The sequence below is a fragment of the Lepidochelys olivacea genome (assembly GCF_965140295.1).
Source record: "Lepidochelys olivacea isolate rLepOli2 genome assembly, chromosome: 13".
Lineage (NCBI taxonomy): Eukaryota > Metazoa > Chordata > Testudines > Cheloniidae > Lepidochelys > Lepidochelys olivacea.
In genome coordinates this window covers 34,862,313-34,888,819 of record NC_140423.1, presented here as the reverse complement: position 1 = coordinate 34,888,819, position 26,507 = coordinate 34,862,313, and the positions used below count along the sequence as shown (strand labels likewise).

The window sequence follows — 26,507 nt, the reverse complement described above, 5'->3', positions numbered from 1 at the left end:
CGATTCCTCAGACGCCACATTGATTTCCCCAAAACCAGTGCCCCCAATGACCAAAGCTACTGCAACACCATGATGCAGCGCTGGGGTCTGACTCACCATTTTTGCAAAATCACCAACACATTCATCCATGCCCAGGCCCCCCTGCTCCAGGCCATCTGCATCCTGGGAGGGAGATGCAGCTCAATCTGGCATTGCAACAGCAAAGTACCCTATGAGATCACCACCTGCTGAGTGGTGCCCGGCTCCCACCCAGGGCGCTGTGTCTACAGGGTGTGACGTTATTGACTTGAACTGGGACCATATAGAACATTGTTGCAGCCAAGGTCCTGTAGTGGCACCAAATCTTGTATAAAGGGGGCCAAATAAGGTGTCTAAGACAAGGTTATGGTTTGCTAGTTAGGATTGTGCTGTCTATATGCATGTATCATTTTTGTATTTAAAGTTATAAGTATTGGCTCTATACTGTCTGTAGTTCAAACTTATGCTATGCTTCTGGGTGACACCCCAGAGAAGTTGGTGTCAGCTCTGCCTAGCCTGCTTGATGGCCCATTAAGGACCATCAGCTATACAAGTGACCCATTGAGAGAAGGCAGACATGCCTGGGGACTCAGCAAGGTGTGCAGGGACCTGCCTATGGAGAGAACTCTGAGGTGTTTCCAGGCCATGTGAGGGACAGCTTATCTTTGGGAGAGAGAAAGAGAGACCACATGGCAAGAGACTATAAAAAGCTGCTGCAGCTCCTCCATCTGGTCTTCAATCCTGCTTCATACCTCTGGAGGGACTTTGCGACACTGAAACTTTGAACGAAGGACTGAATGACCCATCCCAGCAGTGGATGTGCTCCAGAGACTTGATTTGAACCTGCAGTTTATTCCATCACTGCTGCAAGCCTGAACCAGGAACTTTGCCATGACTATATGTAATTGTTTCCATTTAACCAATTCTAGCTCTCATCTATAGCTTTTTCCTTTTATGAATAAACCTTTAGGTTTTAGATTCTAAAGGATTGGCAGCAGCATGATTTGTGGGTAAGATCTGATTTGTATATTGACCTGGGGCTTGGTCCTTTGTGATCGAGAGAACCCTTTTTCTTTCCCTGCGGTATTGGTTTTCATAACCATCTGTCCGCATAACGAGGGGCACTGCTGGTGATACTGGGAAACTGGAGTGTCTAAGGGAATTGCTTGTGTGACTTGTGGTTAGCCAGGGGGTAAAACCAAAGTCTTCTTTGTTTGTCTGGTTTGGTTTGCCTTGGTGTGCATTGAAACCCCAGCCTTCGGCTGTAACTGGCCTGCTTTAAGCAATTTGTCCTGAATTGGCACTCTCAGTTGGGTCCTGCCAGAACCAGCCTCATTACACAGGGCCAGATCCTGGACCCGCAGGATCCTTGTGGGCTGTAACCGGCAGCAGCAGCCCGGGCGCTTCATCAGAGTCCTGTAGATTCCAGGCGCTGTCCATGGGCTGGGAGCAGGGAGGCCCCTGCTCCCTGCTTTTGCTCCTGGGCAGCCCTCTGTCACTGAGGGATCTCCTGCCCTATCCTTGCCCCTCGTGGGCAAAGCCAGTTATTGGTCTCCACAGGGACATTTAGCATCTTCCCTTATGCAACAGGCCGGCAGTTTGGGGCCTGTGGGGGGATTTCCCACACTGGGTGCCCAGTTCCCATCCACACGAGTGAAAATCCAGGCACCCTAGCTGGCACTGAGACCCTCTGCCTGAGCCCAGCGCCCGCCTCGCTGGGTGCCCATTATACAGTACAGCCACCCCCTCCGACCCAGCATGCATTAGGTATCGGGGGCAGGTTGTGGGGAGAAGATTGCCCCAGGCGGGGCCCTGGAAGCTGTCCCTGAGTTTTGTTTCCTTGTTGCTTCTTGCAATAAAACACTTTCCTGCCAATGCAAAAGGAGTCAGTGTGTTTGGGGGGCTGGGGGCATTTTAGGGCTCTCAGGGGGGCCTATTTGCCCTGCTGAGCTTGATGCTGAACCTTGGGGTCTGAAGTCACAAGGAAAAGCTCCAGGAAGAAACAAAACCCGCAGGGGAAGGGGTGCCCTGTTTAAGCAATGGACAATGGGGGCAGGGGGTTTCACGGGGGTACTGAGACACACCCTGTGCTTAGCTGAAGGGTCTCTGCCAGCTGGCGGCAACTTCCCGACTCTGCCGGCCATGGGTGACACAACCCCTCCTCTCTCGGCCACACAGACGCCACTGTCCCTCTGCGGCTGGGCAGAAGCCAGAAGCAGAGCCTTGCAGGCAGGGGATGGATCACCTGATAATTGCCCTGGTCTGTTCATTCTCCCCGAACCATCTGGCACTGGCCACTGTCAGAGACGGGCCACTGGCCCATTGGTTTGACCTGGCGTGGCTGTTTTTCTGGAGTACCACGCACATGCCAACCCCCGGGCGTCCTCCTGCGGTGCCCAGCCCTGACTCCACGGCACACACGGCCTTCACAGACTCACTGCTAGCAGAAGGACAGAGCCCCCCAGCTCCCTCTCGGGTCACCCCCCCGCCCCAGACACACAGCACCGGTGTGGGTTACACTGAAATCCAGGGGAAGTTTATTTAACAGCGCTTGGTGGAGTCGCAAGGAAAAGACCGTGAACACCCCGGGGAGGCTCATGACCAATGTTCACTCTAATTTTTGTCAGGCCGTGTGCACAAAAAAATTCTTCTGTGCAAATTGTTGTGCTTCTGTGCAAATTGTTGTGTGCGTGGTGTTTTGCCGTGTGCGTGCGGTTTAGGAACTGTGTGCTCGTGCACACGTGCACAGCTTAGAGGGAACAGTGCTCATGACTCTGGGCACCCCAGGGAGGCGTCACCCCCTGGAGTGGGGGAAAGTGGGAACAGAGGTGTACGTAGCATCTGGCATGAGGGGGGGCATGGGACCCTGGTATGGGGAGAGGGCACTGGGGGCACATGGAGATCCTGGAAGGGAAGGGATTGGGGGGAGTTGCAGGAGACCCTGAAGTAGATTTAGTTGGGGCTTGGTCCTGCTTTGAGCAGGGGTGTCATAAATATAAAGGGAAGGGTAAACCCCTTTAAAATCCCTCCTGGCCAGAGGAAAAATCCTCTCACCTGTAAAGGGTTAAGAAGCTAAAGGTAACCTCATTGGCACCTGACCAAAATGACCAATGAGGAGAAAAGATACTTTCAAAAGCTGGAGGGGGGAGAAACAAAGTCTCTCTCTGTCTGTGTGTGTGATGCATTTGCCAGGAACAGAAAGGAATGGAGTCTTAGAACTTAGTAAGTAATCTAGCTAGATATGCGTTAGATTATGATTTCTTTAAATGGCTGATAAAATAAGCTGTGCTGGAGGAAATGTGTATTCCTGTTTTTGTGTCTTTTTGGAACTTAAGGTTTTGCCTAGAGGGATTCTCTATGTTTTGAATCTAATTACCCTGTAAGGTATTTACCATCCTGATTTTACAGAGGTGATTCTTTTACTTTTTCTTCTATTAAAATTCTTCTTTTAAGAACCTGATTGCTTTTAAGATCCCAGGGTATGGGTCTGTGTTCACCTATGCAAATTGGTGAGGATTTTTATCAAGCCTTCCCCAGGAAAGGGGGTGTAGGGTTTGGGGAGGATTTTGGGGGGAAAGACGTTTCCAAGCGGACTCTGTCCCGGTTATATATCTGTTAGACGCTTGGTGGTGGCAGCAATAAGTCCAAGGGAAAAGGAAAATAGTTTGTACCTTGGGGAAGTTTTAACCTAAGCTGGTAAAAATAAGCTTAGGAGGTTTTCATGCATGTCCCCACATCTGTACCCTAGAGTTCAGAGTGGGGAAGGAACCTTGATAAGGGGGTTGGACTAGATGACATCCCGAAGTCCCTTCCAACCCTAATACACTGGGGGCACATGCAGAGCTTGGGTGGGGGAACGGGGAGATGCAAGGAGCCCCTGGAGGATGCCCTCTTCTTGCTGGGACACATCACTCTACACCGAGGCACTTTCTGCTGTGACATTTCCCATCACCTCCCCCAGCTCTTAAGTGCCTTGGGTGGAAAAGTTTCCCCCCTAAAGTCAGACACCTCCAGCCCCGTCCCTTCACCCATTTCCTCAGTCACAATCCATGGGCCCAGGGGTTGTGAAAGCTTCGCCTGTGTGTGGAGGATCTTTCCAACTGTCATGGTGACAGCCGCCTGCCCCAGACCACAAAGAGCAAGAGGGGATCGTATCCGACGCCTGCGACATCCCAACCACCAACCGATATTCGGGGAGCCAGTGGGGCTGGGCAGTGTGCAGGGGTGCCATTTAAGATTTTGGTTGTGGGGGGAGGGGGACACAACTGTAACCATGATTACAGGGGCTACTTAGGCACCTGAAAAGTCTAGTTATTTTGCAGACAATACCTTGGAAATTAGCTGACTATGTTTATAAAGAACCTCCAATACTCAGCTCTAACACTAACATGTTCTGACGTCTTGTGTCACATCACTTAAGGGACACTGGTTAGGTTTAAAGTTTTTAAAGTATATTCTTACTCTTAAACAACAATTGAAACAATTGTAGAAAAATCTACAATTACTTTCCATCATTTAGGCTATTTTCTTTTTGCAGTTCACCAAGGTGTTGGGATAGATCATGTAACTTTTGGAAACATCCTACTTGGGCAAGACCCTGTGAGTTTATGCTGCACCTGCCTGGGGCTGTAGGAGTGTTACCACACTGCAAATAATAGACTAGAAACTGACTTTAAATAGGAGTGAAACTGACACTTTCAAGTCACTTTCACAGAATTGCCAACCACAAATGTTCCAAAGTCATGAGTCAGGCTCACCAAAAATCATGAGATTATGTACAAATAACAGATTTGGGGGGCTCTTTTTATTTGCCTTCTGCTTTTTGAGCCTTTAGGAGGCACTGGGGTCACATTTTGAAGCTTTCTCCACAGGCATGAGGGCTAGAAACTCCATTTTTCTTTAAGAATGAAGGCTGAAATCACCACATATCCACTGGACTCCAGGAGCTGGGGTTTTAAGGAAAACAATAATTATCATGAGTGAGACTCATGACAAAATCATGAGTTGGCAACACGGCTTTCACTTCTGTTTAAAGCAGGAGTCTCAAAGTCCCCGCCTGTGGGCTATCTGTGGCCTGAGAACCTCCCCACTGTGGCCCAAGGAATCTTTTTAATAAAGTTCTTTCATCCGCCCCTTGTGGCTGCCTGCTGTGGGGGAGGTGTGGCGGTTCAATGACAAGACAGCACAGAGCTTTTAGCAAGCAAGCGGCTGGTCTGCTAACAGGCTTCTGCCTGTCAGCTTTCCACCTTCCCCTTTATTCTTTCTCTCCTCCTGCGCATTACATTCTCCAACAGATAAAAGGAATACACTGGCTTTGTTTACCATTCTTTCTATCTACCGCATTCCTTGCTCTCGGGCCTTGAGCCCAGTCCTGGGAGGCTTCCCACGATTCACGACATCTGGGTGAGATTCCAAGGTTGATGCCCTTGAAAGGAGCTGTGTGTGCACAGGTCCAGCACAACACTCCGGGTGTGCCCTGAATGTTGCCAAGCGCATGAACCTTGTATGAATCCTACATCCCCTCCTTTTTTGTTTATTTGTGCTTGGCCATCTCATGGTTGCCATCAATTTGCTTTTGCAAGCCAATTAACTCCCAGACAGACAAGGTCATAACTCGTGGAGCCTGCCAGGGCGGTTCTTGACAAAGCCTTAACAAAAAGGAAATACATTGCACACAGCAACAGCAAAAAATAAGCTTAAGAAGGTAAAATGTAATTGGCCGGGCCCCAATTAGCCATGCTAAAGTACTGGGAAGAGAGGTTCGCGTAAGCAGCGAGCATCATCTCATTTCCAATTTCCTCAGGGTGATGACATACTGGAATAAGGCACGTACCTAACAATTCTTCAGCTGCTACAAAATCAGATAAACAGAAGTGGGTAACATTTGCTATTGAAGCCAATCTTTCCCATAGATTATGTCATTCGGGCCCGTAACGGAGAAAGCGCTCCCGAGCCAACCCCTACAGGAAATAGCAGGCACAAAAGACATACAGTCAATACAGAATTAGCAGTAATTTGGGTGAGAATTGCCACAAACAAAGTCTCAGGAGTCTCTGGCTGTTGGTTTGCTGCCAGTCTTCATTGAGCCGCGGCGACCAATGCTTTTACTGCTCCCCATGTCACGGGCTGGCTTGGGACGCTACTCCTCCTCTCTTTCCGTCCTGGCGTTGTCGACCCGGGAGGCACCGCGTTCTCCTCCAAGGTCAGCTGAAACTCCGATATGGGGTTTGACAGCCCCTGGTGCCACGCCATGCTGTTTCAGTGCTGGTCGCACACACCGGGCCGGAACCCACAACGGTCCTGCAGGGAGAGACACAGCAGCATATCTCCGACCCCAAGTAATTAAAGGCACTGGGCCCAGCCATTGCAGATCGGGCAGCTAACGGTAATAGACACGCGGTCTTTCCAGTACCTCGGACTTATGAAAATGCCAATCCGTGGGGGTCTGCTGATCTGCTTTCAGCGTTAAATTATTTAAAATAAACAAAAGGACATGCAATTGTTGCTGAATGTCTCCTAAGGTTCGGAGACGCAGCTCCCCTTGTTTTAATTGTTTGTCGAGCAAGATTTTTAGTGTGCAATTTGCACGTTCAACGATAGCTTGGCCCGTGGAGTTATAAGGGATCCCGTGTGTGAGACGGATGTCCCATTGGACACAAAAGGCGGAAAGGGCTGTGGAGCAGTAGGCTGGGGCATTATCTGTCTTTATCTGGCTCGGCCGACCCATAACAGCAAAACGGGCTAGCAAATGGTGAACAACTTTGGGAGTGGCTTCCCCAAGCTGTGGGGTCGCCCAGAGGAATCCCGAATAGGTATCAATGGAAACATGTAAAAATGAATAGGGGCGGAATTGTGGCACGTGAGTGACATCCCTTTGCCACAGCTGATTCGCTGCGGTACCTCTGGGGTTAACGGCATAAGAAAAGGTAGGGGCAGCAGCGGCACAGTGGGGGCAGGAACGAACAATGGAACGTGCATGATCAGCAGGAATGTGAAACTGCTGGGCCAAAACAGAGTCAGACTGATGAAAAAAGGCCTGGCTTTCAGTGGGGTCAGGAAAAAGGGAATTTACCTGACCACGTAACGTGCGATCAGCGCGCGCATTGCCATCAGTAAGTAGTCCAGGCAGAGGGGTATGACTGCGAATCTGAGCAACAAAATAAGGGAAATTACGAGTGGTGATGAGATACTGTAAGGACAAAAACAGGCGAAGAAGGTCCGCATCGACCTGAGGGGTAATAAGGGCAAGGGGTAAATGATCAATTACCTGATAAACATAATGCATGTCCACAATCAAATTAAAGGGACAATCAGCAAAAAGTTGAAAGGCCAAAATAACAGCAGCTAGTTCCTAGGACTAGTGAAGCTCTCCAAGCGCTGTGCATACAAATATTGTTGTACAAGTGAATGAAGCGCTTTCAGTTTTTCTAGGGGGAGGGGCCACTGGTCAATCCATAAGGGCTCTAAGGATTGGCATACCAATGGTAATGTGGATGGCAAGGTGAGTGAGGGAGGATTTTGGGCCATTCTATATTAATATCGAGGGTGGTGTCCAGCTTTGCAAGTAAGTCACGGCCCCAAATATTGAGGTGGACAGGGAGTACAAAAAGATGGATTGTAGCAAGGGCACGGCCTCCTAGTTTGGAGACCGTGACCCAAGACAAACTTTGGCGCCCGGGTTTGCTACCCCCAATCCCCCACAACTCTTTAGAAGGAACTGTTGGCCAACCGACCGGCCACTCCGGATCACAAATCACTGTAACGTCAGCTCCAGTGTCCACCAGCCCTGTAAAAGGAACATTATTTAAGAGAAGTGTTAACTGAGGTTTCGAGGGGCGGACCGACATTGTTAGAGCAATAAGTGGAGAGGACGTGTTGTGAGATGGCGACTGAGCCAGCGTCGATCCAAAGCCGCCTCCGCCCCAGGCTCGATCCTCTGCAGCTGGCACCTGATTGGGGACTAAAATCAATTGCGCAATTGACCGTCCACGCAGGAGCGACTGTGGAAGATGAGTCCACACCTGAACCTTAATAATGCCGGTGTAATCGGCATCAATGACCCCTGGAATGACAAAAAAGCGCTGTTTCCCAGCATGTGAGCGAGGGAGAACGAGACCCACAAAGCCAGCAGGGAGAGGTCCCGTCAACTGCGTAGGTATGGCGCAGACCTCCCTTGGCAGCCGAAAATCAGTGTCCTCCTGCATGACCAAATCAAGCCCTGCACTTCCAGCAGTTGCCGCCCTCATAGAGTCTACAGATTTTAAGGCAGAGGAATGGTTGTCTGAGTGGGAAACACCCCCATTTGGCCCTGGGTTCGGGGGGGACCCATTGCGCGGTTTCCCGACCTGCTACGACACTGATTAGCCCAGTGATAACCCTTCCGACACTTGGGGCACTTCTTTGAGGGTCGGGCAGGTGCCTTTGAGGAGCGGCACTCCCGCTGAAAGTGACCCTCCTTACCACAGCGGTAACAACGCTTCCCCTCCTTCCTGGTTTTTCTCAGGGTGGCAGCCAGAACTCCAGCCTTGTGGGCTTGTATGCCGATGTTCTGGCACGCCCGCAGCATGTCTGAGAGCTCTAGAATTCCAGAGGCTTTTGCCGCCTGGAGAGCACGGCGGCAATCCTCATTCGCATTCTCAACTGCCATTTTTAACAGGATCTCCTGAGCTGATCTCAGGTCTCCTGAGCTGCTGCAGGGCTATCCACCTGCTGGAGGATAGCCTCCTGCAATCTGTTGGTAAAATCCATAAAGGACTCTGATGCACCCTGATGGATACTGGCAAAGCTTTTGGTAGGCTTGCCCGAATCCGGGACCTTCCGGAAAGCATGCTGGGCGCAGGCGGAAATAATGGGGAAGACGGCCTGAGGGAGTTGAGACTGCATCTGAACAGTAGCAAACTGGCACTCCCCTGCCAAATGCTCATAAATGATACCTTGCTCTCTATATACCTGGGCTTGGCGTTCTGCCATCTGCCGATACTCACTAATCCAAATAACATACTGACTGGGTGTTAACATCATGCGCAACAGCGCCTTCCAATCTTCAGGGATTAGGGAGTACCCAGTACCTATCCCTTCAATGAGACCACGCACAAAGGTGCTAGTCAGGCCAAACTCACGAATTGCTTTCTTTACCTCTCTAACCACCGAATAAGGCAAAGTGACCCAGGTTCCAACGGGGTTGCCCTGGTCATCATTCTGCCAGGTCATCGGACAAACTGAGACCAAGATCAGCCAGCTCCTCTGCTGTAAGATCTGAGCGAGTCTTCGCTGCATGAACCATTTGTTGCACCAGCGAAAGCCGCTGAGCAGATGTGGACGACCCCCCAGGGGGCCCCGGAGCATGGTGGGGATGGTGATCACACACCGGCTCTGGTGGGGAAGGCCAGGGAGGCGGTGGTAATAGAGGCACTGGGGGCGAAGCAGGGGGATGGATGGTTGCAGGAGTAGACAGGGGTGGCGGGATCGGCAGCCCCTCTGTTGGCGCGGGAGAGGGTCTTTCCAAGGCGACACACTGTGTCGCATCGCCAGGAGGGGGGATGGCTGCAGGAGCGGACGGGCGTGGCGAGATCACCAGCCTCGCGAGGGAGGGCCTGTCCGAGGCGACATGCTGTATCGCGTCGCGGCAGAGGTGCCAGGCTTGTAAAGCCTGCACGGGCGCCCGAGGCTCTTTGTGCAATGTCTGGCCCAACCGCTCCCAGTCCGCTAGCTTAAGGGTTCCAGCTTCAGGGTACCACGGGCATTGGGCACTCACCTCCTGTAGCAGGAGAGTGAGTTCTCGAGTGGGGCAGTCGTACTGAGCCTTACGCAGCAAATACTGTAGCTCACTGCGGTGTTGCACTTGCAAAGCAGAGAGGGAGCTTCCTATACTTACCACAATGAAAAATACTCACCGGGATCCACGAAGTGGATGAGTGACGCGTCTGAAACCCTTGCCGGGCGAGTGAGTGCTGAGGGCCCCACGTTTGGGCGCCAGTTGTGGCGGTTCAATGACAAGACAGCACAGAGCTTTTAGCAAGCAAGTGGCTGGTCTGCTAACAGGCTTCTGCCTGTCAGCTTTCCACCTTCCCCTTTATTCTTTCTCTCCCCCCGCGCATTACATTCTCCAACAGATAAAAGGAATACACTGGCTTTGTTTAACATTCTTTCTATCTACCGCATTCCTTGCTCTCGGGCCTTGAGCCCAGTCCTGGGAGGCTTCCCACGATTCACGACATCTGGGCGAGATTCCAAGGTTGATGCCCTTGAAAGGAGCCGTGTGTGCACAGGTCCAGCACAACACTCCGGGTGTGCCCTGAATGTTGCCAAGCACATAAACCTTGTATGAATCCTACAGGGGAGGTTTGGGGGGCGGGAGGGGAACAGATAGGAGAGATTCATATGCTCCTCCCCCCAACATTGAATGCTGCTCATTCACTGCAGGCAGCTTTGCTCCCTGCAAGCGGTTCCCTATCCCTGCTGTTGTGAGCGGAGCTGCAGAGGAGAGACCGATGCAGCCATGCTGCCGGCTGTCTGCTGCAGGCGCTGCCCCCCGCAGCTCCCATTGGCTGGGGTGGAGAGGGACGGAGATATCATCACTTGTCGCTGGGCAGAGTCAGCCGGGGCAGCATGAGGCCAAGGGAGTGAGGGAAAAGGGTGGGAAATGGGCTGGGAGGTGGTGTGAACACCATCTTCAGTAGCATCATTGGCCCACTGGGAGGACTTGAGGACTGGCACTGGCCCTAAGGTAAAATGAGTTTGAGACCCCTGGTTTAAAGACTAGTTACTTTCCAAAAGCTCTTAAGAAAAACACGCAGTGATTGAGTTGCAGTTCTCACAGGACAATATTTAAAACCAAGCACCAAGAAAATTCCACGTTTTAAAGTTGAGAAAAAATTGACTCTTCTGAGGCATATCAGGGCTACTGAAGGCAGGAAAGGAAAATAAACAGGCACAGGAGCTCTGGGCAGCTCTTCCTCTTGAAAAAAAGTTGGAGGGTCAAATCTTCCAGCCCTTAATCAGGTAAAACGTCCATTGCTGTCAGCGCCTGCACTCATAGATATTAACATGTGCTCAATAATTATACACTTCATACTTAAATATCGGAGCCATCTTAACCAGCGCTACACATGTGATACACGTTGGCTCAGGGACTATATTTTCTGGCATATCTGAACAGTGCTGAGCACACAGATGGTGTCAGCCATACCGGGTACCAGGAAATGGCCCACCTTGATTATCACTACAAAAGGTTCCCCCCTCACCCCCCACTCTCCTGCTGGTAATAGCTTACCTTACCTGATCACTGTTGTTACAGTCTGTAGGGTAACACCCATTGTTTCATGTTCTCTGTGTATATAAAATCTCCCCACTGTATTTTCCACTGCATGCATCCGATGAAGTGAGCTGTAGCTCACGAAAGCTTATGCTCAAATAAATTGGTTAGTCTCTAAGGTGCCACAAGTACTCCTTTTCTTTATGGGAAGGTTGTTGTTTGCTGCTTATGATTATACTTTCTGTATGTGTTTATCATTTTTGTATTCGAAGTTATGAATCTTGGCTATGTACTTGTTTGATCCTCAGCAGCCTCAGTGAAGCATTTTGTCAGCTTCTTGAGAAAGGACTATTCTCAGTAAGTGCCCAATCAAGAAACACTTAACTGACAATGACATTGCGAGATGTCAATCCACATCTGAGCTTTCCTGGGAACGTTCAAACTAAACTAACATAAATACAAAGAAATCTGATGAGGTTCAACAAGGACAAGTGCAGAGTCCTGCACTTAGGATGGAAGAATCCCATGCACCACTACAGACTAGGGACGTGCAGAAAAGGACCTAGGGGTGACAGTGGATGAGAAGCTGGATATGAGTCAACAGTGTGCCCTTGTTGCCAAGAAGGCCAATGGCGTTTTGGAGTGTATAAGTAGGGGCATTGCCAGCAGATCGAGAGACGTGATCGTTCCCCTCTATTCGACATTGGTGAGGCCTCATCTGGAGTACTGTGTCCAGTTTTGGGCCCCACACTACAAGAAGGATGTGGAAAAATTGGAAAGAGTCCAGCGGAGGGCAACAAAAATAATTAGGGGACTGGAACACATGAGTTATGAGGAGAGGCTGAGGGAACTGGGATTGTTTAGTCTGCAGAAGAGAAGAATGAGGGGGGATTTGATAGCTGCTTTCAACTACCTGAAAGGGGGTTCCAAAGAGGATGGCTCTAGACTGTTCTCCGTGGTAGCTGATGACAGAACAAGGAGTAATGGTCTCAAGGTTCAGTGGGGGAGGTTTAGGTTGGATATTAGGAAAAACTTTTTCACTAGGACGGTATGAAACACTGGAATGCGTTACCGAGGGAGGTGGTGGAATCTCCTTCCTTAGATATTTTTAAGGTCAGGCTTGACAAAGCCCTGGCTGGGATGATTTAGTTGGGGATTGGTCCTGCTTTGAGCAGGGGGTTGGACTAGATGACCTCCTGAGGTCCCTTCCAACCCTGATATTCTATGAATTGCGTCGGCCTGTGTCATAAATATAAAGGGAAGGGTAAACCCCTTTAAAATCCCTCCTGGCCAGAGGAAAAATCCTCTCACCTGTAAAGGGTTAAAAAGCTAAAGGTAACCTCGCTGGCACCTGACCAAAATGACCAATTAGGAGACAAGATACTTTCAAAAGCTGGGAGGAGGGAGAAAAACAAAGGGTCTGTGTCTGTCTGTATGCTGCTTTTGCCGAGGACAGAACAGGAATGGAGACTTAGAAGTTTTAGTAAGTAATCTAGCTAGGTATGTGTTAGATTATGATTTCTTTAAATGGCTGAGAAAAGAACTGTGCTGAATAGAATGACTATTCCTGTCTGTGTGTCTTTTTTGTAACTAAAGGTTTTGCCTAGAGGGATTCTCTATGTTTTGAATCTAATTACCCTGTAAGGTATCTATCATCCTGATTTTACAGACAGGATTTCTTTACTTCTATTAAAAGTCTTCTTGTAAGAAAAGGTTTCAGAGTAACAGCCGTGTTGGTCTGTATTCGCAAAAAGAAAAGGAGTACTTGTGGCACCTTAGACTAACCAATTTATTTCATAGAATCATAGAAGATTAGGGTTAGAAGAGACCTCAGGAGGTCATCTAGTCCAACCCCCTGCTCAAAGCAGGACCAACACCCAACTAAATCATCCCCGCCAGGGCTTTGTCAAGCCGGGCCTTAAAAATCTCTAAGGATGGAGATTCCACCACCTCCTTAGGTAACGCATTCCAGTGTTTCACCACCCTCCTAGTGAAACAGTTTTTCCTAATATCCAACCTAGACCTCCCCCACTGCAACTTGAGACCATTGCTTCTTGTTCTGTCATCTGCCAACACTGAGAACAGCCGAGTTCTTTGGAACCCCCCTTCCAGTAGTTGAAGGCTGCTCTCAAATTCCCCCCTCACTCTTCTCTTCTGCAGACTAAACAAGCCCAGTTCCCTCAGCCTCTCCTCATAAGTCAAGTGCCCCAGCCCCCTGATCGTTTTCGTTGCCCTTCACTGGACTCTCTCCAATTTGTCCACATCCCTTATGTAGTGAGGGACCCAAAACTGGACGTAATGCTCCAGATGTGGCCTCACCAGTGTCGAATAGAGGGGAATAATTACTTCCCTCGATCTATTGACAATGTTCCCACTAATACAGCTCAATATGCCGTTACCGTTCTTGGCGACAAGGGCACACTGCTGACTCATATCCATCTTCTCGTCCACTGTAATCCCCAAGTTCTTTTCTGCAGAACTTCTGCTCAGCCAGCTGGTTCCCAGCCTGGAGTGGTGCATGGGATTCTTCCTTCCTAAGTGTGGGACTCCACACTTCTCCTTGTTGAACCTCATCCAGTTTCTTTTAGCCCATTCCTCCAGTTTGTCTAGGTCACTCTGAATCCTATCTCTACCCTCCAGTGCATCTACCTCTCCCCACAGCTTAATGTCATCCATGAACTTGCTGAGGGTGCAATCCATCCCATGCATCCAGATCATTAATGTCAGCAGGGAGCTGTGAAACCCACTGGTAAAGTGTCTCCATCCCTCTCTAGTGGTAGAGCCACCGAGAACGTGAAAGCTTTCTGTTGCTACCAGTTAGCTAGCTAGCTCAAGTGTCTGAGGACTGTGTGTGGCACCAGAGAGCTCAGCCTTGCTTTGCTCTCAAAAGCTTATGTTCAAATAAATTGGTTAGTCTCTAAGTTGCCACAAGTACTTCTTTTCTTCTTGTAAGAAAACTGAATGCTTTTTCATTGTTCTAAGATCCAAGGGTTTGGGTCTGTGTTCACCTATGCAAATTGGTGAGGATTTTTATCAAGCCTTCTCCAGAAAGTGGGGTGCAAGGGTTGGAAGGATTTTTGGGGGAAAGACATTTCCAAACAACTCTTTCCCAGTAACTGGTTAAACGTTTGGTGGAGGCAGTGGAAGTCCAATGGCGAAGTGTAAAATAGTTTGTACCTTGGGGAAGTTTTAACCTAAGCTGGTAAAAGTAAGCTTAGGAGGCTTTCATGCAGGTCCCCGCATCTGTAACCTAGAGTTCAGAGTAGGGAAGGAACCTTGACACCACCCCAAAGAGATGCCTGAAAGAAACTGGAACAAAGGACAGTAACTATGGGGGGTGTGAGTGATTGCTGGACCCAGACGAGGAAGGAGTCTAGTCTGTGAAAGAAGCTTATTGGAACATCTCTGAGGGTGAGATTTATCTGCATTCAGTTTCCTACTGTATTAGACTTGTGTGTTTTTGTTTCATTTTGCTTGGTAATTTACTTTGTCTTGTCTATTATTCCTTGGAATCACTAAAATCCTACTTTATATTTAATAAAATCACTTTTTACTTATTAATTAACCCAGAGCAAGTAATTAATACCTGGAGGAGCAAACAGCTGTGCATACCTCTCAATCAGTGTTATAGAGGGCGAACAATTTATTAGTTTACCTTGTATAAGCTTTATACAGAGTAAAATGGATTCATTTGAGGTTTGGATCCCATTGAAACTGTGTGTCTGGGTGCTAGAGATAGGAGCACTTCTTAAGCTGTTTTCAGTTAAGTCTGCAGCTTTTGGGGACGTGGTTCAGTCATAGAATCATAGAATAACAGCGTTGGAAGGGACCTCTAGAGGCCATCTAGTCCAACCCCCTGCCCAGAGCAGGACCAATCCCAACTAAATCATCTCAGCCAGGGCTTTATCAAGCCTGACCTTAAAAACTTCTAAGGAAGGGGATTCCACGACCTCCCAAGGTAACACATTCCAGTGTTTCACCACCCTCCTAGTGAAAAAGTTTTTCCTAATATCCAACCTAAACCTCCCCCACTGCAACTTGAGATCATTACTCCTTGTCCTGTCATCTGCTATCACTGAGAATAGCCTAGATCCATCCTCTTTGGATCCACCTTTCAGGTAGTTGAAAGCAGCTATCAAATCCCCCTCATTCTTCTCTTCCGTAGACTAAACAAGCCCAGTTCCCTCAGCCTCTCCTCATAAGTCATGTGTTCCAGTCCCCTAATCATTTTTGTTGCCCTTCGCTGGACTCTCTCCAATTTTTCCACATCCAGAAAGGGTAGGGGCCCAAAACTGGACACAGTACTCCAGATGAGGCCTCACCAATGTCGAATGGAGGGGAACGATCACGTCCCTCAACCTGCTGGCAATGCCCCTACTTATACACTCCAAAACGCCATTGGCCTTCTTGGCAACAAGGGCACACTGACTCATATCCAGCTTCTCATCCACTGTCACCCCTAGGTCCTTCTCTGCAGAACTGCTGCCTAGCCATTCGGTCCCTAGTCTGTAGCTGTACATTGGGTTCTTCCGTCCTAAGTGCAGGACTCTGCACTTGTCCTAGTTGAACCTCATCGGATTCCTTTTGACCCAATCCTCTAATTTGTCTAGGTCCCTCTCTATCCTATCCTACCCTCCAGCGTATCTACCGCTCCCCCCAGTTTAGTGTCATCCGCAAACTTGCTGAGAGTGCAATCCACACCATCCTCCAGATCATTTATGAAGATATTGAACAAAACCAGCCCCAGGACCGACCCTTGGGGCACTCCACTTGACACCGGCTGCCAACTAGACATGGAGCCATTGATTTCATTCCTACATGCCCGAGCAATATTTTTATACTCTTCCCTGGTCATATGTCCAACCTTTCACTTCTTGTAAGCTTCTTTTTTATGTTTAAGATCCGCTAGGATTTCACCGTTAAGCCAAGCTGGTCGCCTGCCATATTTACCATTCTTTCAACACATTGGGATGGTTTGTCCCTGTAACCTCAACAGGGATTCCTTGAAATACAGCCAGCTCTCCTGGACTCCTTTCCCCTTCATGTTAGTCCCCCAGGGGATCCTACCCATCCGTTCCCTGAGGGAGTCGAAGTCTGCTTTCCTGAAGTCCAGGGTCCGTATCCTGCTGCTTACCTTTCTTCCCTGTGTCAGGACCCTGAACTCAACCAACTCATGGTCACTGCCTCCCAGATTCCCATCCACTTTTGCTTCCCCCACTAATTCTTCCCGGTTTGTGAGCAGCAGGTCAAGAAAAGCTCCCCCCATAGTTGGCTCCTCTAGCACTTGCACCAGGAAATTGTCCCCTACGCTTTCCAAAAACTTTCTGGATTGTCTATGCATCGCTGTATAACTCTCCCAGCAGATATCAGGAATATTAAAGTCACCCATGAGAACCAGGGTGTGCGATCTAGTAGCTTCTGCGAGCTGCCGGAAGAAAGCCTCATCCACCTCATCCCCCTGGTCCGGTGGTCTATAGCAGACTCCCAGCACTACATCACTCTTGTCGCTCACACTTCTAAACTTAATTCAGAGACATTCAAGTTTTTCAGCAGTTTTGTACCGGAGCTCTGAGCAGTCATACTGCTCCCTTACATACAGTGCTACTCCCCCACCTTTTCTGCCCTGCCTGTCCTTCGTGAACAGTTTATAACCATCCATGACAGTACTCCAGTCATGTGAGTTATCCCACCAAGTCTCTGTTATTCCAATCATGTCATAATTCCTTGACATCACCAGGACCTCCAGTTCTCCCTGCTTGTTTCCAAGGCTTTGGGCATTTGTGTATAGGCACTTGAGATAACCCGCTGATCGCCCCTTGTTCTCAGTATGAGGCAGGAGCCCTCCCCTTTCACATTCTCCTGCTCGTGTTTCCTCCCGGTATCCCACGTCCCCACTTACCTCAGGGCTTTGGTCTCCTTCCCCTGGTGAACCTAGTTTAAAGCCCTCCTTACTAGGGTAGCCAGCCTGCTCGCGAAGATGTGGAGCCCGTCTCTGCCTAGCACTCCTCCTTCTTGGAACACCATCCCATGATCAAAGAATCCAAAGCTTTCTCTCCGACACCACCTGCATAGCCATTCCTTGACTTCCACGATTCGACGATCCCTACCCCGGCCTTTTCCTTCCACGGGGAGGATGGACGAGAACACCACTTGCACCTCATACTCCTTTATCCTCCTTCCCAGAGCCACGTAGTCTGCAGTGATCTGCTCAAGGTCATTCTTGGCAGTATCACCGGTGCCCACGTTGAAAAGCAGGAAGGGGTAGCAGTCCGAGGGCTTGATGAGTCTCGGCAGTCTCTCCGTCACATCACAAATCTTAGCCCCTGGCAAGCAGCAGACTCAGTCCCCCTGAGGAGAGAGTCCCCGACCACTACCACCCGCCTCCTTCTCTTGGGAGTGGTGGTCGTGGAACACCCAACCTTAGGACACTCTCAGCAAATTTGCAGATGATACTAAACTGGGAGGAGTGGTAGATATGCTGGAGGGCAGGGATAGGATACAGAGGGACCTAGACAAATTGGAGGATTGGGCCAAAAGAAATCTGATGAGGTTCAATAAGGATAAGTGCAGGGTCCTGCACTTAGGACGGAAGAACCCAATGCACAGCTACAGACTAGGGACCGAATGGCTAGGCAGCAGTTCTGCAGAAAAGGACCGAGGGGTGACAGTGGACGAGAAGCTGGATATGAGTCAGCAGTGTGCCCTTATTGCCAAGAAGGCCAATGGCATTTTGGGATGTATAAGTAGGGGCATAGTGAGCAGATCGAGGGACGTGATCGTTCCCCTCTATTCGACATTGGTGAGGCCTCATCTGGAGTACTGTGTCCAGTTTTGGGCCCCACACTACAAGAAGGATGTGGATAAATTGGAGGGAGTCCAGCGCAGGGCAACAAAAATGATTAGGGGTCTGGAACACATGAGTTAGGAGAGGCTGAGGGAACTGGGATTGTTTAGCCTGCAGAAGAGAAGAATGAGGGGGGATTTGATAGCTGCTTTCAACTATCTGAAAGGGGGTTCCAGAGAAGATGGTTCTAGACTATTCTCAGTGGTAGAAGAGGACAGGACAAGGAGTAATGGTCTCAAGTTGCAGTGGGGGAGGTTTAGGTTGGATATTAGGAAAAACTTTTTCACTAGGAGGGTGGTGAAACACTGGAATGCGTTACCTAGGGAGGTGGTAGAATCTCCTTCCTTAGAAGTTTTTAAGGTCAGGCTTGACAAAGCCGTGGCTGGGATGATTTAATTGGGGATTGGTCCTGCTTTGAGCAGGGGGTTGGACTAGATGACCTCCTGAGGTCCCTTCCAACCCTGATATTCTATGGTACTGAAGTCCCAAGCTGCCAGGGAAAATGGGCTCAGAAATAATCTCAGCACATCAGGTGGCAGTCACAAGGGGGTTTCTGTGACCCAACACATCATAGCCTGACTGCCAGTGGATGCATGGGTTGTGGGCAAGAAGTCAGAAGATGCCAAAGACAAGTGAGGAATATGGTCCATAGTAGACCATATTGGAGGATTCTTGGTGGCCTGAAAGGGCAGTGAACTCTAAGGGAGCCATCTTGTGTGTGACTGGTCCGGGCGAAATGAGGGACCCCTCTATGGACTCCACTAACTCTGGAAGTCCATGCACTGGGTGGGGAAAAGATATGCTTGGGTGGGATCCACATCCATGGAATTGCTTGAAGGCACCCGAGTCCACCAGTATCTCTAAGTTAGTGCTGGGCTTTGCAAAGTGCCAGAGCTGGAGAGGGAGTTGGAGATGTGTTGGTTGCTGATTGGCCATCACCAGGGTACTGGCAGATGAGTGTCGGTGTGCGCTGCTGGGGAGGGAGGAAGGGTGCCAACACAGCCTGGACGACCTTATCAGGGCTGGTGTCTGGCATTTCCTGACCTGGGCACAGCTTGGGCCCTGGGAGGGCAGCTTGTTGCAAAATATCCTGGTTCCCCACAGTATAGGCAGAGGCCCAATGCCAGATGTCCATTCTTTTCTATGTTGGAGAGGTGGGGCCAGACCTGAGTGACTTACATCCGTTTGCCAATAGAAAAGGGACCGGTGATGGCGGAGCTGGAGCTGGCAGGAGCGAGGAAAACCATCTTACTTCTTGGAGGCCTTTGGTCAGTTAGTTGTAGATCTTAATGAAGGCCGGATGTGGATTCCACCCAGACCAGTTTATTTTTCACATTGTTGTTTAGGTCAAGCTGACTCTAATTTAGGAATCCACTAAATTTATCATGATTGCTATGGAATGCATCAGCTAGGTAGAGCTTGAGTTTGTCGGAGTCAGAGCTGAAGGCAGCTTGGCTTGAACTTGCGCCTCCAGGGTGGCAACTTAGAATCATAGAATCATAGAATATCAGGGTTGGAAGGGACCCCAGAAGGTCATCTAGTCCAACCCCCTGCTCAAAGCAGGACCAATTCCCAGTTAAATCATCCCAGCCAGGGCTTTGTCAAGCCTGACCTTAAAAACCTCTAAGGAAGGAGATTCTACCACCTCCCTAGGTAACGCATTCCAGTGTTTCACCACCCTCTTAGTGAAAAAGTTTTTCCTAATATCCAATCTAAACCTCCCCTACTGCAACTTGAGACCATTACTCCTCGTTCTGTCATCTGCTACCATTGAGAACAGTCTAGAGCCATCCTCTTTGGAACCCCCTTTCAGGTAGTTGAAAGCAGCTATCAAATCCCCCCTCATTCTTCTCTTCTGCAGGCTAAACAATCCCAGCTCCCTCAGCCTCTCCTCATAACTCATGTGTTCCAGTCCCCTAATCATTTTTGTTGCCCTTCGCTGGACTCTCTCCAATTTATCCACATCCTTCTTGAAGTGTGGGGCCCAAAACTGGACACAGTACTCCAGATGAGGCCTCACCAATGTCGAATAGAGGGGAACGATCACGTCCCTCGATCTGCTCGCTATGCCCCTACTTATACATCCCAAAATGCCATTGGCCTTCTTGGCAACAAGGGCACACTGCTGACTCATATCCAGTTTCTCGTCCACTGTCACCCCTAGGTCCTTTTCCGCAGAACTGCTGCCTAGCCATTCGGTCCCTAGTCTGTAGCTGTGCATTGGGTTCTTCCGTCCTAAGTGCAGGACCCTGCACTTATCCTTATTGAACCTCATCAGATTCCTTTTGGCCCAATCTTCCAATTGGTCTAGGTCCTTCTGTATCCTATCCCACCCCTCCAGCGTATCTACCACTCCTCCCAGTTTAGTATCATCCGCAAATTTGCTGGGCTTTGAAGATCAGTAATGGACTCAAGAACAGCTCTGGTGACTCTTGCAGCAAATCAGACAATGTAGCCAATCAGGCAGTGTGCTGTTGACACCAATCAGCTCTACTGGTACAAGCTTCTTTCCACTGGTATTACTGCCCCAAAAGGAAAATCCAAAATTCTTGCTTTTGTGAGTCACATCTGTCCATGTTCGGGATTGGTCCTGCTTTGAGCAGGGGGTTGGACTAGACCTCCTGAGGTCCCTTCCAACCCTGATATTCTATGATTCTATGTGTCATGTTTGGGCTTGTATCTGCGTTTGTGTGGGTCGGTCTTGTGTGTTTCATTTTTTTGTCTGGTGTGGTTTTGTGTTCTGTGTGTTTGAATCCCTGGCTTGTACTAGTGTTGTGTGTCTCATATTAGGTTCTTCTGTGTGCGTTTGTGCTTTGTGCATGGGTGACTCTTGCTTGGAACAATCTTGCATGGCTTCTCTTCCAACTTGTGTGCACGTTTTTATCTTATGTTGGGGTGTCACAGGGCGAGTACACCCCGTCCCCCCTTTGGGTAGGGCAAGAGTTTTACAGCCCTGTGGCTAAGTCCACTTGGCCGCCCTTTACCTCAGGAAAGCCTGGCCTAGTGTCCAGAGTCAATATAGCTGTCCTCTCCCCCAGGGAAGTGTGGTCTAAAGGCCAGAGTCAGGATTGGGGCCCTGTCCCTGAGGACTGAGTGGCCAATGGCCAGAGTCAGTATAGAGGGCTCTGCCTCGCAGGATATATGCCCTAGTAGCTAGAATCAATATAGATGCCCTCTCCCTTGGGGCCGTGTGACCCAATGGCATTGCTTAATGGCTGTAAGGGGGGGATGGGCCACCACCAAGGGGGGGGTTGCTGGCGGGGGTAAGGGGATCTGGGTCCTCCCTACTCCATGAGGCCCCAGCCCTGGGCCCTGTCAGCGGCGAGTGTACTCATCACTGAGTCAGCGAGGATCCTAGCAAAACACACTGACTTATCACTCAGTTCCATTACCAGATCAATGTATAGTCCCCCTGGACTACTTCCTACCCTGTGTCCGGATGCGGTGGTCCTGGTGTCTCTGGGTTCCTCGGCCTGTGCAGCTCTCTGCAGCTCCGCTCGCCCTCAGGCATCCTCAGGTAGGCAGGTAACAGCCTGGGTCTCACCGGGTCTGGCTTCCACAATTTGGGGCTTCAGTGGCTCCCAGGCTCAAGCTGGCAATGTGTGTCCTCTCTCTCTTTGGTGGACAGCCCTGACTGAGCTAAGCTGCTCCCTTTTATACTGGTGCTCCAGTTGGAGCATGCCCAGCAGGGGCGAGGGGGTATGGCTTTCTTGGCCCACAGTGCGGGGTTAACACTTCCCTGTCCAGTGTGAGGTGAGTACACCTGGCTTGGGTCAGTCAGATCCTTGTCTGTTTCCAGTGTTGTGCCCTGTGTGTTCTTGTGTGTCTATCTGCATGCATTCCTCCAAGTGTCTCTTTCCACATACCATCTTCCTTCCCTTGCCCAGAGCCGATGGGTGAGCAAGCCGAAACGCCAACCCTGCCCTACCCAACCTGTTCCTTTTGAAACAGGGACGTGACTTCGGTCCCAAGAGAAAAAAATTACAACACTCCTGTGTCACTCTCTCTCTCTCTCTCATCATGTTCTTCCTCATCTCTCTCTCTCCTTTCATTATTAAAATTCCAAGCACACATTTCTTCCCCTCACAAATAGGGCAGACACCCAATGGCATCCAATAGGGGGTTCTTCTTCCTTCAGAGAATCATTCTTATCCTGAAGGGAAAGAATCACTTAGCTGCAGGTTGGCCATGTGTCTGGTTTTGAACCAGACGCCTCTTTTTAGGTGGTTTGTCCCCAGATACAATGGGATGTGCTTTTTTCTGGTGTTGGACAAGGGACGCCTTTTGGAAGAATGCGCAGTTCTGCCACAGCCAGCGTGACCTGGCACTCATGGGGATGGAGTAGCATGCTCTTTGAAATTGCATCCTCCGTATGGCATGACCTCATACGTACCATGTCTACTAGGTCACGCCGGTGGGAGTGGGGTCACCCCGTTCCCAGAAGTACCATCGTTTCTGGGATTCTGGGAATGCGTGAGTGGCCACCGTACGTGGATGTGTGAGGTGTGCTGTCACACCCGGCCCTTAAGACTGAGTTTGATCTTCTCTCTTCCTGTTCTGACAGCACGATAGCCCCAGGGATACGTGTGCTGTAACTGCCATCTTCAAATCACCCAAGGGATTTAGATGTCCAGTTTCCAGCTAGTTCTCATGGCCTCCAAATTCCTTATGTGCCTGAGAAAATCTCAGACCTCAGTGTGCTTGGATGCAGAGCTCTGCCTCCCACTCTCTTTCCGCTGTGCTTTTGGAGACATGATGGCCTGCTGATGTAGAACGGATGAATGAAATTGGTTTTAATTGTTCACTTTATTAATATAACTTCATAAGCAAAGTTTTATGAATGAAACAACATTCATTCATAAAACCAGTTACCCCAATAACTGGTTAATTGAGTTTCACTTTCAATCCAATTGCTGCTTAAATCACTGAAACTTGCACTGCTTCAACATTGTAACGCAATAAATATATAAATAACAAATAAATTTGTTAGTCTCTAAGGTGCCACAAGTCCTCCTTTTCTTTTTGTGAATACAGACTAACACGACTGTTACTCTGAAATTGTAACTTTGTTCACTGTTTGCCATTCCTTACACTTGTCCATGTTGTAACCCAAACTCCATTTTAACTTGTCCCAAACTCCATTTTAAAATGCTCACTTCATTTTTGCAAAACCCTGCTGTAATCTTATTAGTTTAGTTTAGATGTGTGAATGAGGTATGTATGGATGATGGAATCAACCTCCAGCCCCAGCCTGTCCTGATGAAATAAAAGTGTAAACACCAATGGCTGAAGATGCAGACAACAGCCCTGACAAAGCAAGGAGAGTCCACCCTAACAAGAAAAGAACAAAAGTACAACTGAAGAAACATCAAAGCCAGGTCCCAGGCTGAAAATCATGTCTGCAATTGACGGGTGATCAATCACACCAAACCCAGAGGAAGCGTGACACAGCACGATCTATAGACTCTGGATTCAAACTAAAGCCTACAAAAAGGATGGGTGAGAGGGAAGACTTTGGAGGGTAACATTCTGCTGCCAACATGGAAGGGCATCCGTGCATGCCCAACAGAGACCCAGCCCTTCCTTGTGCCCGGCTTTCTTGGCCAGTTAGCCGCCACAAGCTACGAACCCAAGCCACGAACTCAAGCTACATACAGGACTGGTAACTATACAGCAGCTGCAGAACATTTGGGGTGTGTGTGGATGTGTATGTGTATACATAGGTATTAGATATTAGTTATTGGTCATAAATCAAATTGTGTTATAATAAATGTGACGTCTTGTCCCCTGAAACGATCCTGTGCAGTTTTGTCTGTATAACACTGATCAGATGAAGAGAAACCATTATAGTTCCTCATTAAGGTCCAGAGCTGCCTGAGGAAAGGAGGGTGGTGATGCTGCTGGTCAGAATTGAAGGACACGGGCATGAATGTGTTCATGGGGAACCCAGGGCAGAGAGAGAGTAGGGGGCTGCAAGCTGAGATTGAGGTGCATTAGCAGAGCTCGGTGTGGGTGGGGAGAGGCCAGGGCTGGGACAGCAGAGGCTGTGGGTTGGGAGTGAGGGGCAGCGGCAGAGCTGTGAGTTTCCAGGTTTGGGCTGGATTAGGAAGGTGCCAATGGGTCAGGACTTAGGCTCTGTCTGCAGCAAATGAAGAGTATTTGTAGCACACGTCAGCACTGCTATGCTAGCTTTAATCTAGCTAACACAGGTTAAAAGGGAAGTAGAGACATAGTGGCATGGACTTCAGCATAGGTTACCAACCAGAGTAGCTTCTGGCGGTCTGGAACTTGATTGATTAAAGCTGGCCCAGCTCTGCCCACCCATGCTACAATCACACCTTTGCTTGCTGGGTAGACACACCCTGAGATGTTTCCATGAAGCCCAGGTGTCTAGCAGGACATGTGCTATTTATTCCCCACCCATGCCCTTCCTGCCAGGTCACAGCTTTTAATTGCCAGGTATCAGGAAGTCCTGCTGACACAATTGTTTACTGGATTTGCCCTCTCACTCCATGTTTGGCTGGGCTCTATATAACCCATGCCAAAATGTGCAGGAGGATCAGGGTGAGGTTCAGCTCTGCAGAGGCTGGGATCCATCTCTCTGATAACAGCAAAGGAACAAGGACTTGGGTAAATTGCAGGAGATTCCACCAGCTGGGAGACAGGAGAGAACAGTGTCACATGGGGCTGCAACTTCAGGATTTGTTTCTGTGATGCAGCATGACCTAGTGGTTAGAGCAGGTGGACAGGGAGTCAGGACTCCTGAGTGCTATCTCCCCTCTGGGAGGGGAGTGGGGAATAATGGGATAGAGTGGGGAGGCCCTGATTTCAACTGGGGTCTGTGCAGCACCTGACATAATGGGGGCCCAGATCTTCGGCAGGGTATTTAGGTGCCATGTGATAAAAATAATAACTCTCTTATATTTGGGCAAGAGTTGGGTGGGAGGTGAGGGGCCCTGGGGCTAGAGTGGGATGGGATCATGGGTTGTGGTGGTTTTTGGGGGACAGAGTGGGGTGCGAGGGTATAATGGTGGGCTTGGGGTTCAGGCCCTGGAGGTTCCATGGAGGAGACAGATCCTCCCCCGCCATGCTGTCTCCATCCATCTCCCCCCTCTCCCCACTGCAGGTCGATCCAGTGACAGACACGGCCATGGCCCCAAGAGGACCCCGCCCCACGCTCCTACTGCCCCTCATCCTGCTGGCTGCCGGCCTGGCCCAGCTCAGTGAAGGTGCCAGCTACCAGCAGTTTGTGACACAACACGTCAACAACCCCAAGACCAGTGCCTCCAGCAACCGGCTCTACTGCAACCTCCTGATGCAGCGCAGGGGCCTGACCCGCCGCCAATGCAAACCAACCAATACCTTCATCCACGCCCCCACCGGCCAGCTCCGAGACATCTGCGGCAGCAGAGGGAGACCCGTCAGCGGCAACCTCTATGACAGCAACAGATCATTCAGAGTCACCACATGCCGGGTGCTGCCTGGCTCCCGACCAGGGCACTGTAGATACAGGGCTGCAACCGGAGTCACCAGGGTCCGTGTGGCCTGTGTCCAGGGGCTGCCTGTGCACTTAGAGCCAACGTACCTGCCATGAGCTGGGAACAGGGGATCCCCCTGCTGCCCCCACGCCCCTTTTGCTCATTGGCATTCTTCTTTCGCTGGGGGCTCTCCTGCCCTATCCTTGCCCCACCTGGGTAGCGCCCGCCATGAATCTCCACGGGGACATTCAGCATCTCCCTTTATCCCACAGGACAGCAATTGGGGCCTGTGGGGAGATTTCCCACGCTGGGTGCCCACTTCCCATCCACGCAAGTGAAAATCCGGGCACCCAGCCCCCCCCCAGCTGGCACTGAGACCCTCAGTCTGAGCCCAGCGCTCGCGTCGCTGGGCAGGATCCAAACACAACTGGCCTGGACTTGGGCTGGGCTGCCCCGAACCACCAGGAGTGGAAGAGGCCAAACAGCTCTGAAATCCCAGACTGATTTGGTTCGGGTCCCCTACTTTACTCTCCCAGGATAGACCAAAACTCCCATGAACCCCTTGGTGGCCACCCCTCCCCCATCCCCTGCTCCCTGCTGCCCCTAGTGCCCATTATACTGTACAGCCCTTTCCCATCCCTGATCCACTGGATGCTGTGTGGATGTTGTCTCAGGGTGAGCCCTGGGGAAGCTGTCACTGAGTTTCATATTCTCGCTACTTCTTGCAATAAAATACTTTCCTGCAAATGCAGAACAAGGGGGAGTGTTTTTGCGGGGGCTGGGTGCAGAATCACTGGTTATCCGGAGTTATTTAACCCTAGCAGCATGCCAGGAATACAGCTAGATTGCTCAGAGGGATCAGGGAATGGAATAAGGTGCAGAGGCTCCGATCCAGCCCTAGGTCAGGGGACCA

The 26,507-nt window shown here is 49.9% G+C and overlaps 1 long non-coding RNA gene and 1 pseudogene across 2 annotated transcripts; one reads left to right on the top strand and one right to left on the bottom strand.

The window, feature by feature from the left end:
* Nucleotides 1-3,188: 3,188 nt before the first annotated feature.
* LOC311529328 (ribonuclease pseudogene) lies at nucleotides 3,189-26,345 on the top strand (annotated as a pseudogene). The gene is made up of 2 exons (XR_014714549.1): nucleotides 3,189-3,240; nucleotides 25,243-26,345. The product of XR_014714549.1 is annotated as a ribonuclease pseudogene (transcript).
* Nucleotides 5,171-11,997, bottom strand: LOC311529329. Its single transcript, XR_014713816.1, has 3 exons — nucleotides 9,912-11,997; nucleotides 7,091-7,804; nucleotides 5,171-6,318 (listed from the first exon to the last, which is right to left on the bottom strand). It is a non-coding gene; the product is annotated as an uncharacterized lncRNA (long non-coding RNA).
* Nucleotides 26,346-26,507: the final 162 nt, after the last annotated feature.